The sequence below is a fragment of the Lathyrus oleraceus genome, chromosome 4 (genome assembly GCF_024323335.1).
Source record: "Lathyrus oleraceus cultivar Zhongwan6 chromosome 4, CAAS_Psat_ZW6_1.0, whole genome shotgun sequence".
NCBI lineage: Eukaryota > Viridiplantae > Streptophyta > Magnoliopsida > Fabales > Fabaceae > Lathyrus > Lathyrus oleraceus.
Window position 1 is genome coordinate 305,143,557 of NC_066582.1, and position 18,867 is coordinate 305,162,423.

Below are 18,867 nucleotides of genomic sequence, written 5' to 3' on the forward strand. Positions count from 1 at the left end.
AACACTTATCCTAATACATTGATTTGATTCACCAGTTTTGTAACCCTAGTGAAAAATCATTTATGCTTTCACTTTCTTCCATCTTAAGCAATTCATATGTCCTTTTATGAGTTTGTAACCTCACCTCTTTCATCTTCCCAACGCCTCCAAATTATTTCTCCATAATTTCCCATGCTTCTTTTATTGATTCAATATCACCGACCTTTTCAAAATTATCTACATCAACACATTGATAAATCATAAAGAGAGCTTTATAATATTTCTTCTTCAATTCTTTGTGCGTAGCCTTTTCTTCATCTGTCCCATTTTCTACAAGCGACATCAGTCTCTCCTTCACAAGATCCCAAAGATCTTGATACCAAAAAACAATCTTTATTTGCTTGCACAAATTCTCGTAATTCTGATTCTTCAAAATTGGGAGACTCGTCAAAAAATGCTCGTTTGGATGATTCATCATGTTATGCTTCCCAAGAATCACACATTCAGTGCTCAAGATACCAGATGTTCGAATCTCGTTGGATTTCTGCTCAAGAATTTCACCAAAAGTTTGATGAATTCTGAACTAATCTTGATGATTGATTACTCCACTTTTTCTTCACTCTTCACTTGAGTGAATCAACCACACATTGGTTGCAAGATTTCGCTGCACAGAGATAATGAAATAAGAAAATAAAATTGAATTTGGGGAAGAGACGTTTAGGGGTTTAATGAGAGAAGGAAGAAGAAGAACTTGTTTCTGTAGAGTATCTCTCTACTCTCAAAAATTGAGTTTTTTATTCAACTGTGCAACTTCACTTCTATCTTGTGTTAGAATCAATAATAGGGTACCTCCTTATTTATAGATTAAGATTGCTTGCACTCCAAGCAATCTCTAACAAACTAACTAACTCATCTTAAAACACAAAAATAAAAATAAAGCCAAGTCTCACGAATATGTCGAAGACACACTTCTTTCGACATTTTGACAGCTATCACAATTCGACATACTATGCATTTCAATAACAATTGACTGTCGAATTTACTGTGTTGATATAACGAATTACATTCTCAACAATCATTATTAATTCTACTAACCATGCATAAATAAATTAGGGATATTATAAGAAATGTCAAACAAATGACATTAAATAAGTTATTATTAGGAAAAACTCAAAGTTATAGTGTTTTCATTCTATTTTCTTCAATTGACATTTTATATACTTATAATATTATTAATATTTTTTATAAATTTTGTATTGGATGTGTTTTCGGCATAATCTATGTTTCTGTCACAAATTCTGAGAGAAAATCATGATGGCTTAGAGAAACTTAAGTTTATTTGATCTTGAGCTCACGAACTCGAATTACCATGCGGGTTTTATGTTAGCTTAGCAAATTTAGATAGAAAATAACATAACGCTGTTTTGAAATTACTAAGAGAACTTTGTTTCATCTATACTAGTTTTTACACTTTAACTATTATCTAAATTAGATTTAGTTTTGCATGATAATATGCAGAGATTCTGTTGCTTATTCTTATAGAGGAAAAAAAATTATGTTAGGTGTGCATTCATGAAATAAGCCAATTTTTATTAAATGCAAAGATGATACAATTTTTGTTAATTGACTTCTTTCTTCTTTAATATTTTTTGTATGCAATCATAAACTAAAATTTTCTATAAAAATCTTTCAACTTTAATATTTATATTTTAAGTTTAGCATATGTGGCTTTTGGATAAAACTATATCCCCGATAAAGTTAGCTTCATGGTTCGATAATAGTCTAAGACGTGGATACCGTACTCGAAATATGTTCTTGCATGCAAAAATATGTTAGCTTGTTGGTTAAGTTAGCATGTTGAATTGGGCTAGTGTGTTAGGACAATTGTTTAGTATGTTAGTTGAAAGTTAGGGTTTAGTTTTCTTATAAATAACATACTAGTTCTCACTTCTCAATCAATCCCTGATAATCCTAATCAGAGGGAGAAAGTTGTGTGGTTTAGATTCAATTCTAAACATTGTTCCCTAATGTGTAATTGAATCAAGAATCTGGTTTTTAACCACTTTGATTGTTCTTTCTCTTCTCTTTTACTTTTTGATTTTCTTGTTATTCAAGAAACCGATCATACTATGTTTTATGGGAATCACTTTCACAAAAAATTGGTGCGGTGAGCGTGAACGAGAAGTTGCCCTCAACAAAGTAGGAGATTGAGAAATTCACCAACGTTAATGATTTCGGTTTGAGGCGCTTAAAGATGCAATCCCTACTAGTTCAACAGAGTTTGTTAGAAGCATTGAAATAATCAAAGAAGATGGATGTTTCCCTAACGAAGTAGGAGAAAACGAAGATGATCGAGAAGGCCACATTGCTATCATATTGAGCCTTGGTGATAAGGTTCTCTAGAAGGTCTCGAAGGAGAAGACGACAACGGGTGTGTGAGAAAAAATCGAGGGTTTATATATGACCAAATCCTTCGTCAATCGTCTCTACCTGAAGCAAGCTTTATACTCATTCAAGATGAGTGAAGACAAAGTCTTTGCTGAGTAACTGGATATGTTCAACAAGTTGATTCTTGATCTTGAAAATATTAAGGTCAAGATTGATGATGAAGATCAAGCGTTGTTGTTGTGTGCTTTACCAAGATCTTATAATCACTTCAAATGAACTCTCTTTTATGGAAAAGAGTCCCTGACCTTTGAAGAATTTCAATCAAACTTGTAATATAAGGATTTAAATGGACGAAAGGAGAACAAGCCATCTTATATTGGTGAAAGTTTGTCTATTAAGGGGAAATTCTTGAAGAAAAATGGGAGGTTTGAGAAGAAGAAGGGTAAAGTTCTACATAAATCTTATGCTGGTAATGCTCTTGCTATTAGGTGTTATCATCATAAGAAGGAGGGTCATACAAGAAACGTGTGCCCTAATTGAATGAATAATCATGGTGGTAAGGATAATGGTAATGCAACCATTGTACAAGATAATTATGAATCATCTGATGTCCTGGTGGTTTCAAGCAGCGAATCTAGCAAGGAGTGGATTATGGATTTAGGTTATACTTGACACATGACTCCAAACAAAGACATGTTTGAGGAATTATGTGATCAAGATGGTGGACCAGTGTTGTTGGGAAACCTGAGCTTAAGAGAAATTTGATTTCTCTTGGTGAATTTGACAAGAAAGCATATATTTTCAAAAGAGAGCAAAGTATCCTAAGGGTAATGAAGGGTTCGAAGAAAGTCTTGAGAGGAGTGAAGAAACAATGCTTATATACCCTTGAGGTTGAGGTTGTAAGTGGTTAAGCAAATGTGGAACCCACAAAACATGTGTCAAAGACTGAGCTATGGTACAAGAGACTTGACCATGTTAGTGAAAGATCCCTAGTCAAATTTTCGAAACAAAATCTGCTATGTGGTGTAGCGGTAAATTCATGACCATTAAGCTATGGATAAACTTAACGTCAATAAAACCAGAGTCGCCACCGCGCTTTTATTGTTTCCAAAGGAAAAGGGAAAAGTACGAACAAAACCCAAAGATAAGAAGTTTTCAAATCAAAACTAATAAAATGCTAGAGATTACAGGTAAGGGGGTTGGTTACACAGAGGGAAGGTGTTAGCACCCAAAGTGTCTTAGGTACTCCTAGGGAGCCCTTTTTTATGTGTGTATGTGTTTTGGTATAAAAGATGTTTGCAATAAAATAGAGTGTGGGGATGAGAAAATAATTCATTGATTATATTTTTGTGTTTGACAAGACCTTCGGACTTGTGCCTACGTTCCAACATAAAAATGAGGGATCAAAACCTCGTAGTTTGTGGTATCAATTTCAAAATGTGTGGATTGCTTTTAACAAAAGTTTTAAATTTAAAAAGAGGCACAAAGGGCCCAAAAGTTTGAATGAGTGTTAGTTCTTTTTTTTCTTTTGAAATTTTAAGTCAATATGATTAGATTCTTTTATAAGTTTGATTGAGAAAAAAGTTAAAAAATTGCAATGGCATAAGGCCACTCTTCAGTTAGGTCTACGCCATTCTTCTTCATGTTTTGAAAATCCACTAGCGACTCACACAGTACTTCAAGCTTTTCAAATGGTGTTACTAGGTCTTTTGAGAGCGGTTCACGATCAAGGATATAGGGTTCCCTGTAGATGGGGGTTGAGACGACGTCGGTGGTTGCTGTTGTTTATTGAGTAGAAATGGGTGTCAGTTCTGTTGAGTTCATTTGTTGAGAGAAGTTGTAGATGGATTATTGTTGAGTATCCATGAAGAACAAGGTTGATGATGAAAGTTGAACGAAGAACTTGATGAAGAACTGTAGAAATCTTGAGGATGATGAAGAACTGAGAGAGAGAGAGAGAGGGTTTAGTGTATACGTGAGTGTAAAATGTGCAAATATAGTGTGTGAAAAGATTTTATACCCATAAGGAGCATCCAAAACGACAATATTAAGAGAGTTTAACTGTTAAAACATTAAATGCAACATGTTAACCAAGTTAGCACGTTTGGAGGAGAATGATTACGCTCCATGATGGAGGTCTAATCCCCAAATCAGCATACTGCTCGAGGAGATTTCAAGAGTCTGTCTCTTGATTTCTGCTAGACAGATGTCTAGAAGTTCCAAGGTCAGACGCATGAGGTACCACATGTTACTTAATCTGATCTTCAGGAATACCAAAGGTTTGGTTCTTGAGGATTTCTGATTCTGATAGCTTCTAACCGGTAGTAGCATCAGAGTCAGATCCAGATACCATATGCTTAGTTCAGAGTCTTATTTTGCTATTTCAGAGAGGCACATTTTTATTCTGGACAAATTTGAATGTTTAAAATTTTCAAAATGAAAGAGAATCTGTCTTCAGCGAGGGGTTTAGTAAAAATGTCAGCCCATTGATGGTCTGTATCAACAAATTTTAAAGTTATTACCCTTTTCTGAACATAGTCTCTAATGAAATGATGTTTATCTCTATGTGCTTGGCTCTGGAATGCAAAATAGGATTCTTACTTAAACAAATGGCAGCAGTATTGTCACAAAAAATAGTAACGTTACTCTCAAAGATCAGAAGGTCTTCAAGTTGATTTTTCATCCAGAGCATCTGAGTAATGCAGAGTGATGCTGATATATATTCTGCTTCTGTAGTAGACAATGCTATTGTTGATTGTCTTTTGCCGGCCCATGATATGAGATTATTGCCCAAGAACTGACCGTTCCCAGACGTACTTTTGCGTTCCATTCTGTCTCCTGCATAATCTGCATCACAATAACCATGGAGCCTATACTCTGATGTTTTCTCATACATCAGGCCAAGGTTATGGGTCCCTTTCAGATACCTGAGGATTCTTTTAATAGCTGTTAAATGAGATTCTCTAGGATCTGATTGGAATCTGGCACAGAGACATACACTAAACAGAATATCAGGACGTGTAACCGCCAGATAGAGAAGAGAGCCTATCATACCACGATAGAGCTTCTGACAAACCTTCTGCCTAGTTTCTTCTTTTTCTAGATTGCAGGTTGGATGCATTGGTGTCTTAGCAGGTTTGCATTCAGCCATTTCGAACTTCTTCAGAATGTCTTTTATGTATTTACTTTGATAAACGTAGGTAGCTTCTGAAGCTTGATTGATTTGAATCCCTAGGAAGAACTTTAGTTCTTGCATTAAGCTCATTTCAAATTCTGCCTGCATTAGCTCAGAGAATTCTTGATATACAGAAGGGTTAGCTGAACAAAAAATAATGTCATCAACATATATCTGGCATATCATGAGATCATTTATGTTGGTTCTATGTGTTGGCAGCAATTTTGGTAAAACCTAGAGTGTTCACAAGTTGTCACAAGTGTTGTCTTGACATAAGATAACATGTACCTGCAGGATGTTTAAAATGTGAATATGCAGGATTTTACTGTGATGTCAGACCCGATGTCATGACATCTGTATGTTGGTGTAAGCCCTAGAGGCCAATACTTTTGGTACTTGTATCAGATTATTTATTAATAATAAAAGGCTTTTTCTTTATTATGTTTGTTTAATAAGGTCCCTAGAATAGCTAGTCCGTTTAATGTATCAAGTATGACTTAATCATGAGATCACATTAAACATAAGGATACTATTCTTAAAGTATCCGTAGTCGAGCTTTATTATGAAGTGGGATAACATTAAAGCATGAAGACTATTATGTTTGTAGACTGATGATCACATCTCATGGATCATGGATAAAGAGTTATCAAGTCTTAAACATAGGTATGAATATTAAGAGTAATATTTATACTGGATTGACCCGCTATGAGAATACTACATAGAATGTTATGCAAAGTGTCATAAGTTATTCTCATGGTGATAATGGTGTATACCACTCTTCGACCTGAAACCACTATGGACCCTAGATGTAGAGTCGAGTGCTTTATTGCTGATCTAACATTGTCCGTAACTGGATAACCATAAAGACAGTTGATGGGTACTCCACAAAGCATGCTGAGGGACATGAGTGACCTAGATGGAATTTGCCCATCCTGCATAATAGGATAAATGTCTATGGACCCAATATTGAACTGGACAAGGATGACACGGTCTATGGCTTGTGTTCAATATAGACATAAGGGAAAAAGGGAAATTATACACATAATTATTATCACAGAAGGACTTTTCAGATCACATGACATTTTCGTGTCTTGGGTAGCAGTGATGTGTTGCTAGATACCGCTCACTATTTATTATATTAAATACGTGATTTAATATAATTGCCAACGCCGCGAAAAACTATAGGGTCACACACAAAGGACGAATTGATAAGAGATAGAGTAATTAAGGAATACTGTAATGTACGGTGCCCTTAAGTGAATTATAGAACATCGTAAGGTACGATGTACTTAAGTAGAATACGAAATATGGTAAGGTACCAAATACTTAAGTGATTTTGGCATATTATGAGATATGGGCCAAAATACACTTAAGTGGGCTTTTTAGCTTGAAGCCCACACAAGCGGTTCTATAAATAGAGCCCTTGGGTAGAAGCATTGTCACTCTAATTGGAATTTCGTTTCCCCCTCTCTCTCACTCAAAGCCTTCATTCATAGCAGCTAGCACTGAGATTGAAGGAATCAGTTCGTGTGGACTGAGTAGAGACGTTGTCATCGTTCAACGTTCGTGATCGCCACAAGAGGTAACGATTCTATCACTGATCATGCCCATTCGTAAGGATCACTAAATGGAGATAATTTTAAATTCCACTGCGCCTTGGATGGAAATTTTCCTTCAGTGGTATCAGATACACTTACGAAACCATGAATCGGATAACTGTTTATTTTCTGTATTAATACGATTAAAGACAGAATGAATCCAAGATTAAATTGAGATCGATCAAGTTATATATATGATATAAGTAATCCTGATGCAAAATACATTATATATGATATATTGTTCTCATTTCGTTCATTCAAACACTCAATGGTTGTTTTCCTTTGAGCGATCAATGGTCGTTTGCTTCTTGATCCGACATTAGTATGGTGAAGCAATGACGTGTTGATCAATCATACTGAATCAACAATCGAGATGTGTTTGACGGTCTAAAATCGGTGCATCAGGGTTAGTGATGGCACAAGGGTTGTGTTGTCAGAGAGTTATGTGATTGGGGTTGTGACTGCACAAGAGTTGTGCTTTCTAACAAATTTTCGTACAATGTTAACCGGTTAACGCATGTGGTTAACCGGTTAACGCAAGACGCAATACTGTTTTCTAAAAGATTTTCAAACAGGGTTAACCGGTTAACGCATATGGTTAACTGGTTAACGCGAAATGGAATACAACTTTCTAACTATTTTTCAAACAGTGTTAACCGGTTAACGCATATGGTTAACCGGTTAACGCAATACGAAATACAACCTTTTAAGTTTTTCAAACAGTGTTAACCGGTTAACGCATTTGGTTAACCGGTTAACGCAAGACAGGAAGCAAATTTTGAACAGATTTTCAAACAGTGTTAACCGGTTAACGCATTTGGTTAACCGGTTAACGCAAGGCAAAATTCACCCGTTCGGCTAATTCTGTGTAATGTGATCGGTCGTCGAGATTTAATTTGGTTTTAATTGATTAAAACAATTAAAATTGATAATAATAATAATAATGTGTTTATTATTGTCTTGTGGTGATCGGTTATGGCCTTAGTTTTCCTTTATTTTGTTTTGGGTTTTAAAATACGACCTGCGTGTCGTGCCTCTCTTTTAATCTCTCAATGTAACTTCTTTTCTCATCTCACTCCCTCGTATGTAAAACGAGTTTCTTTTATGTAATGTAATGATATGAAGAAAGCAAAGAAGTCAATGCCAAAGGAGGACAACCTTGAAGATCTTGCTTGGGGAAGCCTAGATCGTTATTAGGTTAGCTTAGTTCTCTCATTGGCTTGGGAGAACAACTGCGCTAGGGGCCATAACTGTTTCATTATGTATGTATGTATGTTGATGCATGTGAATGTATGTTGATGCATGTGAGACACGATTTATATGATAAATAAGCCGGTGAGATAAAAAAAAATTGCAATTCCCTCAAATTAAATATTAAGTTTATGCTTTCCAAGTTTTAACACTCATCAAGACTAGTATCAGATAATGTAGGTTTCGCCTACACGAGGTGCATGTTCTATATTAGTAAGGTGCGATGGGATAATTGTAATATCCAACTGTTAAAACAATGGGTCAAACTTAACTAAACAAATTATAATAATATTATATATGTTTGCTTTCCAAGTTTTAGCACTCATCAAGACTAGTATCGGATAATGTAGGTTTCGCCTACGCGAGGTGCATTTTCTATATTGGTAAGGTGCGATGGGATAATTGTAATATCCAACTGCTAAAACGATGGGTCAAACTTAATTATAATAATATTATATATGTTTAGAAGCAAGAGTTGGGAATGATCCATATGATGGATTGGAATAAGGAGTTATTCACCCAACTGAAATTTTCGAGAGTTGTATGAGATACAACTGGAAGGAGTTCCTACCTAAATAACCTAGTTTTGTGTAATCTGCCTACGCGGACTTAGAACGAAGTGAAATATGGATCTCGACCCACTAGAAAATCTTCCAACGGGATTTTCCGAATCAAATGATGAGGGTCATTTGTTTTGAGTAAAATAGTGGGAGCATATTTAATTAAAGGCTTAATTAAATATGTCATTGATACTTATATTTTCATTAATCCTTATGTAGATTATCATGACAACAAACACCTCTAACAACATCTTGCGATCAATCCTTGACAAAGAAAAATTGTCTGGGACAAATTTTCTGGATTGGCACCGAAACCTGAGGATTATCCTCAAACATGATAAAAAGTTGTATGTCTTGGAGAAACCTGTTCCTGAAGAGGAACCTCCTAGTTCTGCACCTAAGGCAGAAAGAGATGCTTATAAGAAGCATGTCGATGATGCCAATGAAACTGCTTGTCTCATGCTAGCTACCATGAACTCAGAATTGCAAAAGCAACATGGCAGCGTTCGATATGATCGAACACCTTAAAATGCTTTATCAAGAGCAAGCAAGGCATGAAAGGTTTGAAGTTTCAAAAGCCCTTTTTCAAGGCAAGTTAGCTGAGGGAGCCCCTGTAGGTCCCCATGTGCTCAAGATGATTGGGTATATGGAGAACCTTGATAGATTGGGTTTTCCCCTCGGAAAGGAACTTGCGACTGATTTGATCTTGCAATCGTTGCCAGATGGATTCAGTCAATTTGTCCTAAATTTCAATATGAATGATATGGACAAATCTCTTCCTAAACTGCTAGCCATGTTAAGAACTGCTGAGCAGAATCTGAAGTCGAAAGGGAAGTCCATTCTGATGATCGGAAATGGAAAGAGACAGAACAAAAGGCCCACCAAGCAGGGTGATAAAGGGAAAGGCAAGGAAGTTGCCAAACCCAAACCCACTGTTGCTGTTTTAAAGCCTAGTGGAGGCATAGCAAAAGAAGGCACCTGCTTCCATTACGGTAAGACCGGACACTAGAAGAGAAACTGCCCAAAGTACCTGGAAGATAAGAAGAATGGAGTAGAGACTTCAACTTCAGGTATTTTTGTTATTGAAATTAATTTATCTACTTCTGCATCATGGGTATTAGATACTGGATGCGGTTCTCACATTTGTACAAATGTGCAGGGACTAAAAAGGAGTAGAGATTTGGCAAAAGGTGAAGTCGACCTACGAGTTGGCAATGGAGTAAAGGTTGCTGCTTTAGCCGTAGGAACTTATGTATTGACTTTACCTAGTGGTTTAATAATTCAGTTAGAGAACTGTTATTATGTACCTGCAATTAGCAGGAATATTATTTCCGTTTCTTGTTTGGACAAGTTTGATTTTTCATTTATAATAAAGAACAGTTGTTGCTCAATTTATTTGAATGATATATTCTATGCTACTTCACAAATGAACAATGGATTATATGTCCTTGATCTTGAAATGCCTATTTATAACATTAATACTTAAAGGATGAAACCTAATGAGTTAAATCCAACTTACCTTTGGCATTGTCGATTAGGCCACATAAATGAGAAACGCATTTCCAAACTCCATAAAGATGGACTCTTGGACTCTTTTGATTATGAATCATATGAGACATGCAGATCTTGTTTAATTGGAAAGATGACAAAGTCTCCATTCACAGGAAAAGGTGAAAGAGCTAATGATCTTTTGGCCCTCATACATACTGATGTATGTGGACCACTGAACATACCATCCAGAGGAGGTTTTCAGTACTTCATCACATTCACTAATGATTTCAGTAGATATGGTTATGTGTATTTAATGAAACACAAATCAGAGTCCTTCGAAAAGTTCAAGGAATTCAAGAATGAAGTACAAAACCAACTAGGTAAGAATAATAAAACTCTTTGATCAGATCGAGGTGGTGAGTATTTAAGCCTAGAGTTTGATGACCATCTGAAAGAGTGTGGGATCCTATCCCAACTTACTCCTCCTGGAACACCCCAATGGAATGGTGTATCTGAGAGAAGAAATCGAACCCTGTTAGACATGGTCCGATCCATGATGAGTCACGCCGATCTCCCAAACTCCTTTTGGGGACATGCACTATTGACATCAGCTTACACACTTAACCGTATTCCATCCAAAAAGGTTGAGAAGACACCATATGAGATATGGAGTGGTAAGAAACCACATATGTCTTACATGAAGATTTGGGGTTGCGAAGTTTATGTAAAACGACAAATTTCAACTAAGCTTGAGCCCAAATATGACAAATGCTTATTTGTGGGGTATTCTAAAGAAACAAGAGGGCATTACTTCTACAATCCTTCTGAGGGCAAAGTGTTCGTCGCTCGAACTGGAGTTTTCCTAGAAAAGGATTTTATTTCCAAAGGAATCAGTGGGAGGAAAGTAAAGCTTGAAGAAATTCAAGAATTAAAAAGCATTGATACACCTATGGAGGAATTAGAGAAGGAAACACAAATAGTTGTGTAAGAGGAACCTGCTCAAGTAGAACAAGACCAGCGTAGGTCAGGCAGGATACGTCACCTACCTGAGAGATATTGACATCTCATAACTGATCAAGGTGATGTATTACTCATGGATCAAGTACGAACATGAGCCCTGTGTCTACAAGAAGGTTAGTGGGAGCATGATCGTTTTCCTGATATTATATGTAGATGACATATTACTCATTGGAAACGATATCCCTACCCTGCAATAAGTAAAGTCTTGGTTGGGGAAATGCTTTTCTATGAAGGACCTAGGTGAAGCAGCCTATATATTAGGAATCAGAATCTATAGAGATAGATCACAAAACTTGACCTAAGTCAGAGTACATAGACAAAATGCTGAGACGCTTTAATATGAATGATTCCAATGGTTATGTGTTTTGCTTAAATGGTGGCGCTGTGAGCTAGAAAAGTTCAAAGCAAGATACAGTTGCTGATTCTACAACCGAGGCCGAGTATATTGCTGCCTCAAGTGCAGCAAAGGAAGTTGTTTGGATCAAAAGTTCCTTAGTGAACTTGGCATAGTTCCTGGCATTGTGGATCCCATTGGTCTCTATTATGATAACAATGGTGCTATCGCACAAGCTAAGGAGCCTAGATCTCACCAACGATCCAAACAGATACTTGGGCATTATCACCTCATACGAGAGAATAATAGATAGAGGAGATGTAAAAATATGTAGAGTACCAACACTTGACAATATTGCTGACCCACTGACAAAGCCTCTTGCGCAGCAGAAGCATGATGGCCATACTAGATCAATAGGCATTAGGGGTATGCCTGATTGGCTCTTGTGCTAGTGGGAGATTGTTGGTGTAAGCCCTAGAGGCCAATACTTTTGGTACTTGTATCGGGATTATTTATTAATAATAAAAGGCTTTTTCTTTATTAGGTTTGTTTAATAAGGTCCCTAGAATAGCTACTCCGTTTAAGGTATCAAGTATGACTTAATCATGAGATCACATTAAACATAAGGACACTATTCTTAAAGTATCCGTAGTCGAGCTTTATTGTGAAGTGGGATAACATTAAAGCATGGAGACTATTATGTTTGTAGACTGATGATCACATCTCATGGATCATGGATAAAGAGTTATCAAGTCTTAAACATAGGTATGAATATTAAGAGTAATATTTATACTGGATTGACCCGCTATGAGAATACTATATAGAATGTTATGCAAAGTGTCATAAGTTATTCTCATGGTGATAATGGTGTATACCACTCTTCGACCTGAAACCACTATGGACCCTAGATGTAGAGTCGAGTGCTTTATTGTTGATCCAACGTTGTCCGTAACTGGATAACCATAAAGACAGTTGATGGGTACTCCACAAAGCAAGCTGAGGGACATGAGTGACCTAGATGGAATTTGCCCATCCTGCATAAGAGGATAAATGTCTATGGGCCCAATATTGAACTGGACAAGGATGACGCGGTCTATGCCTTGTGTTCAATATAGACATAAGGGCAAAAGGGAAATTATACGCATAATTATTATCACAGAAGGACTTGTCAAATCACATGACATTTTCGTGTCTTGGGTAGCAGTGATGTATTGCTAGATATCGCTCACTGTTTATTATATTAAATATGTGATTTAATATAATTGCCAACGCCGCGAAAACCTATAGGGTCACACACAAAGGACGGATTGATGAGAGATAGAGTAATTAAGGAATACTGTAATGTATGGTGCCCTTAAGTGAATTATAGAACATCGTAAGGTACGATGTACTTAAGTAGAATACGAAATATGGTAAGGTACCAAATACTTAAGTGATTTTGGCATATTATGAGATATGGGCCAAAATACACTTAAGTGGGCTTTTTAGCTTGAAGCCCACACAAGTGGTTCTATAAATAGAGCCCTTGGGTAGAAGCATTGTCACTCTAATTGGAATTTCGTTTCCCTCTCTCTCTCACTCAAAGCCTTCATTCGTAGCAGCTAGCACTGAGATTGAAGGAATTCGTTCGTGTGGACTGAGTAGAGACGTTGTCATCGTTCAACGTTCGTGATCGCCACAAGAGGTAACGATTCTATCACTGATCATGCCCATTCATAAGGATCACTAAATGGAGAAAATTTTAAATTCCGCTGTGCCTTGGATGGCAATTTTCCTTCACTGTATACAGAACATTCAGTCTGAATTTTATGTATTGTGTGATTGCGTTTTTAATGCTAATCTATATATGATTGGAGATATGATTAAACGCGCTATTCAATCATTAATTACAACCAGATTGACTTATTTTCCAACAAGATATAATCAACTGTCATGAGAAGATATGAATGGAAAATAGTTTTAGGGTTTTATGATGTCCAAGCCCAGCCAATTGCTTTTATATAAAGGACATGGAAAACCTGGTTTTATACACAAGAAATAACGAACAAAATATTTAGAGAGAATAAGGGTTTTAGTCTTGTGTGGTCGTGTGTATTGTAAGCCATTGATTCATCCATAAATGGTTGAATTGGACTGATTTTTTGAGTTGTAATTTGTCCACTCAAAGCTTTTAAGCATGAGTGTGTGTTTACTTGATTGAAGCTTTTAAGCAAGATCAAGTATGTGTCTTTGAAGAGTGTTTTCTTTTCATTATAATTCTTGTTTTATATCAATGCTGTGATTGAGGGGGAGTGAGTAGGATCTCATATCTAAGAGTTCTTAGGTAGAAGTCACACGGGTAGAGATTAGGTGAAAAGACTGTAACTTGAAGTTGTTTACTGAGAGCCTTTGAACTGATTCTGTTTAGTGGATTTCTTTCCTGGCTTGGTAGCCCCCAGACGTAGCTGAGTTTGCACCGAACTGGGTTAACAATTGCTTGTGTCTGTTGCATTACTGTTCTTTATCTTTAATCTTGTTTGTATTGTTCAAATATTAGTGTCATGAGATTACCTTCGACATCTCATATCTGATACCAGAATTTCAATTTCTAATATTTTTACAGAAGAGTGTAGAGTCAACCTTTCCTCTAATAAAATCATGTTCCATAAGAAAGTTACTTAATCTTTCATACCAAGCTCTAGGAGCTTGTATTAAACCGTACAATGATTTCTTAAGTTTAAAAACGTGTTCTGGACATTTAGAGTTTTCAAAACCCGGAGGTTGATTGCCATAAACTTTTTTTGATATATAACCATTATGAAATACACTCTTGACATCCATTTGATATAGTTTGATTGAATGATTCACAACAAATGAAACAAGTAAGCGAATAGATTCTAACCTATTGACTGGGGCAAAGGTATCGTTGTAGTCAATGCCTTCTTGTTGACTGTACCCATGTTCCACCTGTTGTGCTTTATTTCTGACAACTTCTCCCTTTTTGTTCAGTTTGTTTCTGATCACCCATCTGGTTCCAATAATGTGAGTTCCTTTAGGCTTTGGAACAAGATCCCAGATGTCATTCTTTGAGAATTGATCTAGCTCTTCTTTCATGGCTAGAACCCACTCGTTGTCTAAAAGTGCCTCATCACAGGAAGTAGGCTCAATCAGAGATACTAGTCCTAGAGGAGTTTCTTCAGATACTTTGAATATTGACCTAGTTCTGACAGGTTCATCCTTGTTTCCCATAATCAAATCTTCAGAGATGTTGGGGCGACTTCTTGATCTTTTTTGGATATTTGAAGCTTCAATTTCATCTGGACTTTGTTTATCAGATACTTCTGGTGCTATAGTCTTTTCGCCAGAACCTGCAAGAGTGATTTCCAAATCTGCAAGTTTCTCAACTAGCTTTGACTTTTTAGGGTCAAGCTTATCATCAAATCTGACATGTATTAATTCTTCCACAATTTTGGTTTCTGTGTTGTATACTCTGTAGCCTTTAGAGTGTTCTGAATATCCTAACATAATACATTTTTGTGCTTTTGAATCAAACTTTTTCATATGTTCTTTAGTATTTAGAATAAAACAAGAGCATCCAAAAGGATGGAAATAAGAAATGTTGGGTTTTCTTCCCTTACACAGTTCATAGGGAGTCTTCTCTAGAATATGTCTTATAGAGATTATATTCTAAATATAACATACTGTATTTACTACTTCAGCCCAAAAATGCTTAGCCACATTTATTTCATTGATCATGGTTCTGGCCATCTCTTGGAGTGTCCTATTCTTCCTCTCTACAACTCCATTTTGTTGTGGAGTTCTAGGACAGGAGAAATAATGTGATATTCCATTAGAATCAAATAGTTCCTCACAAAATTTATTCTCGAATTCGCCACCATGATCACTTCTGACTCTGATGATATTAGAGTCAAATTCATTTTGCACTTTGGAACAGAAGCTAGTGAATACAGAATGAGACTCACTCTTGTGCTTTAGGAATTTTACCCATGTCCAGCGACTAAAATCATCAACAATAACTAGTCCATACTTCTTTCCATTGACTGAAGATGTCTTAACATGCCCAAACAGGTCAATGTGAAGAAGTTCCAGAGGCTTAGAGGTAGATACAATATTTTTCTTTTTGAAAGATGTTTTTGAAAATTTACCTTTCTGACATGCCTCACATAGAGCTTCTGAAGAATACTTCAGTTTAGGTAGGCCTCTGACTAACTCGAGTTTATTTAGCTGAGAGAGTTTTCTCATGCTAATGTGGCCCAAGCGTCTATGCCATACCCATTGCTCTTTATGAATAGACATCAGGCACTTTACATTTTGTTCTTTTAGGTCTGAAAGATTTATCTTGTAAATATTGTTTTTCCTCTTGCCAGTGAATAGGACTGTTCCATTATTCTGATTAATTTCTTTACATGTTTTTTGATTGAAGATTACATCATAACCGTTATCACTTAATTGACTTATTGATAATAGGTTATGCATTAATCCTTCTACATAAAGAACATCAAATATAAAGGGAAGAGTTCCATTACCAATAATTCCGGAGCCTTTGATTCTTCCTTTATGATTTCCTCCGAAACCTCCGAAACCAGCATCTTTAAGTTCCAGGCTTTGGAACATATACTTTCTTTCCGTCATGTGTCGCGAGCATCCAGAGTCCAGGTACCATCATTGGTGTCTTAACTCTACTGCATAAGATATCTGCAACATAAACAATCTTATCCTTTGGTACCCATAATCTTTTGGGTCCTTTGTGATTAGTTTTCCCAGAGTTTCTTAGAACTTTGGGTGTTCTAGCATTATCAAAACATTGTGCTTGTGTATGTGTGTAGTTAAAAGAAAAAGGAGATTTAAGTTTGTCATATGTAGAAGATTTATCTTTACTGGGAATATACCTTATTCCTCTTTTATTATTCTGACTTACTCCATAAATCATGGATGCCATTATGCTCCTCTCTATCCCGTTTTTCAGAATTTTTTGAAAAGATTTTTCATATTCATATATTATTGTGTTAGAAGTTTGTGGGGCTTGAGATAGTGCTTCTTCAAGTTTTAAATATTGTTTATTTGTGGAGTCTATTTCTTTTATCAAAGTTTGATTTTCATCTTTTAGTTCTGAAGTAGTTATCTCAAGCTTATCACATTCTTCGATGGTTATTTCAAGAACTCCTTTTAAAGCCTTAAATTTTTGTTTAAGTTTCTGATATGAGTTTAGAGTTTCAGAAAGGCATGATTCAAGGTCAAAGCGAGAAAGATAAGAAAATACCTCTTCAGAATCAGATTCTCCATCTGATGTATTTCTGGAGGTGGTAGCCATGAGTGCAATATTTGTCTGTTCTTCAGAGTCTGACTCGGAGGAATCAGATCCACTGTCGTCCCAGGTGGCCATCAGTCCCTTTTTGGTTCTGAATGAGATTTTCTTGAAAATTTCTCTTCTGGAGCTTTCTTTCTTCAGCTTGGGACATTCGTTTCTGTAATGACTTGTTTCCTTGCATTCATAGCATGTTATTTCTTTGTTTGACTTACCTCTGGAAGTTGATTCTGAGCGATCTCCCTTGGGTCTTGGTCTTCTAAAGTTATTATTCCTTTTTCTCCAGAGTTGTTTAACTCTTCTGGTAAAAAGAGATAACTCTTCTTCATCGTCAGAGTCTTCCTTTTCAGATTCGTCATTGTCTTCCTCTTAAGCTTGGAAGGCTTTGTTTCTTTCTGGTTTGCGTCTTTCAGATCTGGACTTTAGTGCTACAAACTTGATCTTCTTTTGAGGCTCATCTTCCTCACGTTCTATCTCGTGGCTTCTGAGTGAACTGACGAGTTCCTCAAGGCTGATATTGTTCAGATCTTTGGATAACTTTAAAGATGTGACCATGGGTCTCCATTTCTTTGGTAAGCTTCTGACTATCTTTTTGACATGATCTGCAGTTGTGTAGCCCTTGTCCAGAACTTTAAGTCCTGCAATTAAAGTTTGAAATCTAGAAAACATTACCTCTACAACTTCATCGTCCTCCATTTTGAAAGCTTTATATTTCTGAATTAGAGCCAAAGCCTTTGTTTCTTTGACTTGAGAATATCCTTCGTGAGTCATCCTCAGGGAGTCAAGTATTTATTTAGTTGTTTCCCTGTTGGTGATCTTTTCATATTCATTGTAGGAAATGGCATTTAGTAGTATCGTTCTGGCTTTGTGATGGTTTTTGAATTCACGCTTATGATCATCTGTCATTCTGCTTCTAGGAATGGAAACGCCAACGTCAATCACAGGTGGCGTGTAGCCGATTGTGACTATATCCCATAGATCAGCATCGTAGCCCAGAAAGAAACTTTCAATTCTGTCTTTCCAATAATCAATTTTTTCTCCATCAAAGATTGGAGGTTTAGCATTGTAACTATCTCTTTCATTGGTGTTAGCCATAGTGTTTTTCTCACGCCGGATCTCTCTACACTATTAAGTTTTTGATTAGAAAATCAATAACAGAGTCGAAGCTCTGATACCAATTGAAGGTAGAGAAAAACAAGAAAGCGGGGTTTGAATTGTTTTGGAAAATAAAACTTTTTAAGAATATAGACACACTCAGAATTAAGGAATTAGACACAAAATTTTATACTGGTTCGCTTGAAATTCAAAGCTACTCCAGTCCACCCGGTCAAGGTGATTTCGCCTTCAAAAAGGACTTAATCCACTAATCTTGAAAGATTACACAAACCACCGTCTAAGAGAATAATCCCTTAGCCCTCTCAAGTATTCAGACTGCACAGAGTCACTTGAGGAAGTATCTTAGTAATGAGATGATTGGTAATACACAGTGCTTCTAACAATAAGCAAATATTACAGAAATATAAGAACAACAATTTTTTTAGTAAGAGCAGCAACTCGTGAAATAGTGAAAGAGGATGATTGAGAGATTTGTATTCTTGAGTGTCTTAGGTGTTTTCTTTCTTGTGAGGCATTCCATCCTTTATATAGGAGTTTGAGAGGACCGTTGGTTGACGGCGGAATCTTGGTCATTGAAGACTGATTAATGTCATTACTCTCATTGTTTCTTTCCAAAACAGTTTTGGGTGCGTCATAATTTCCTTCTAGAA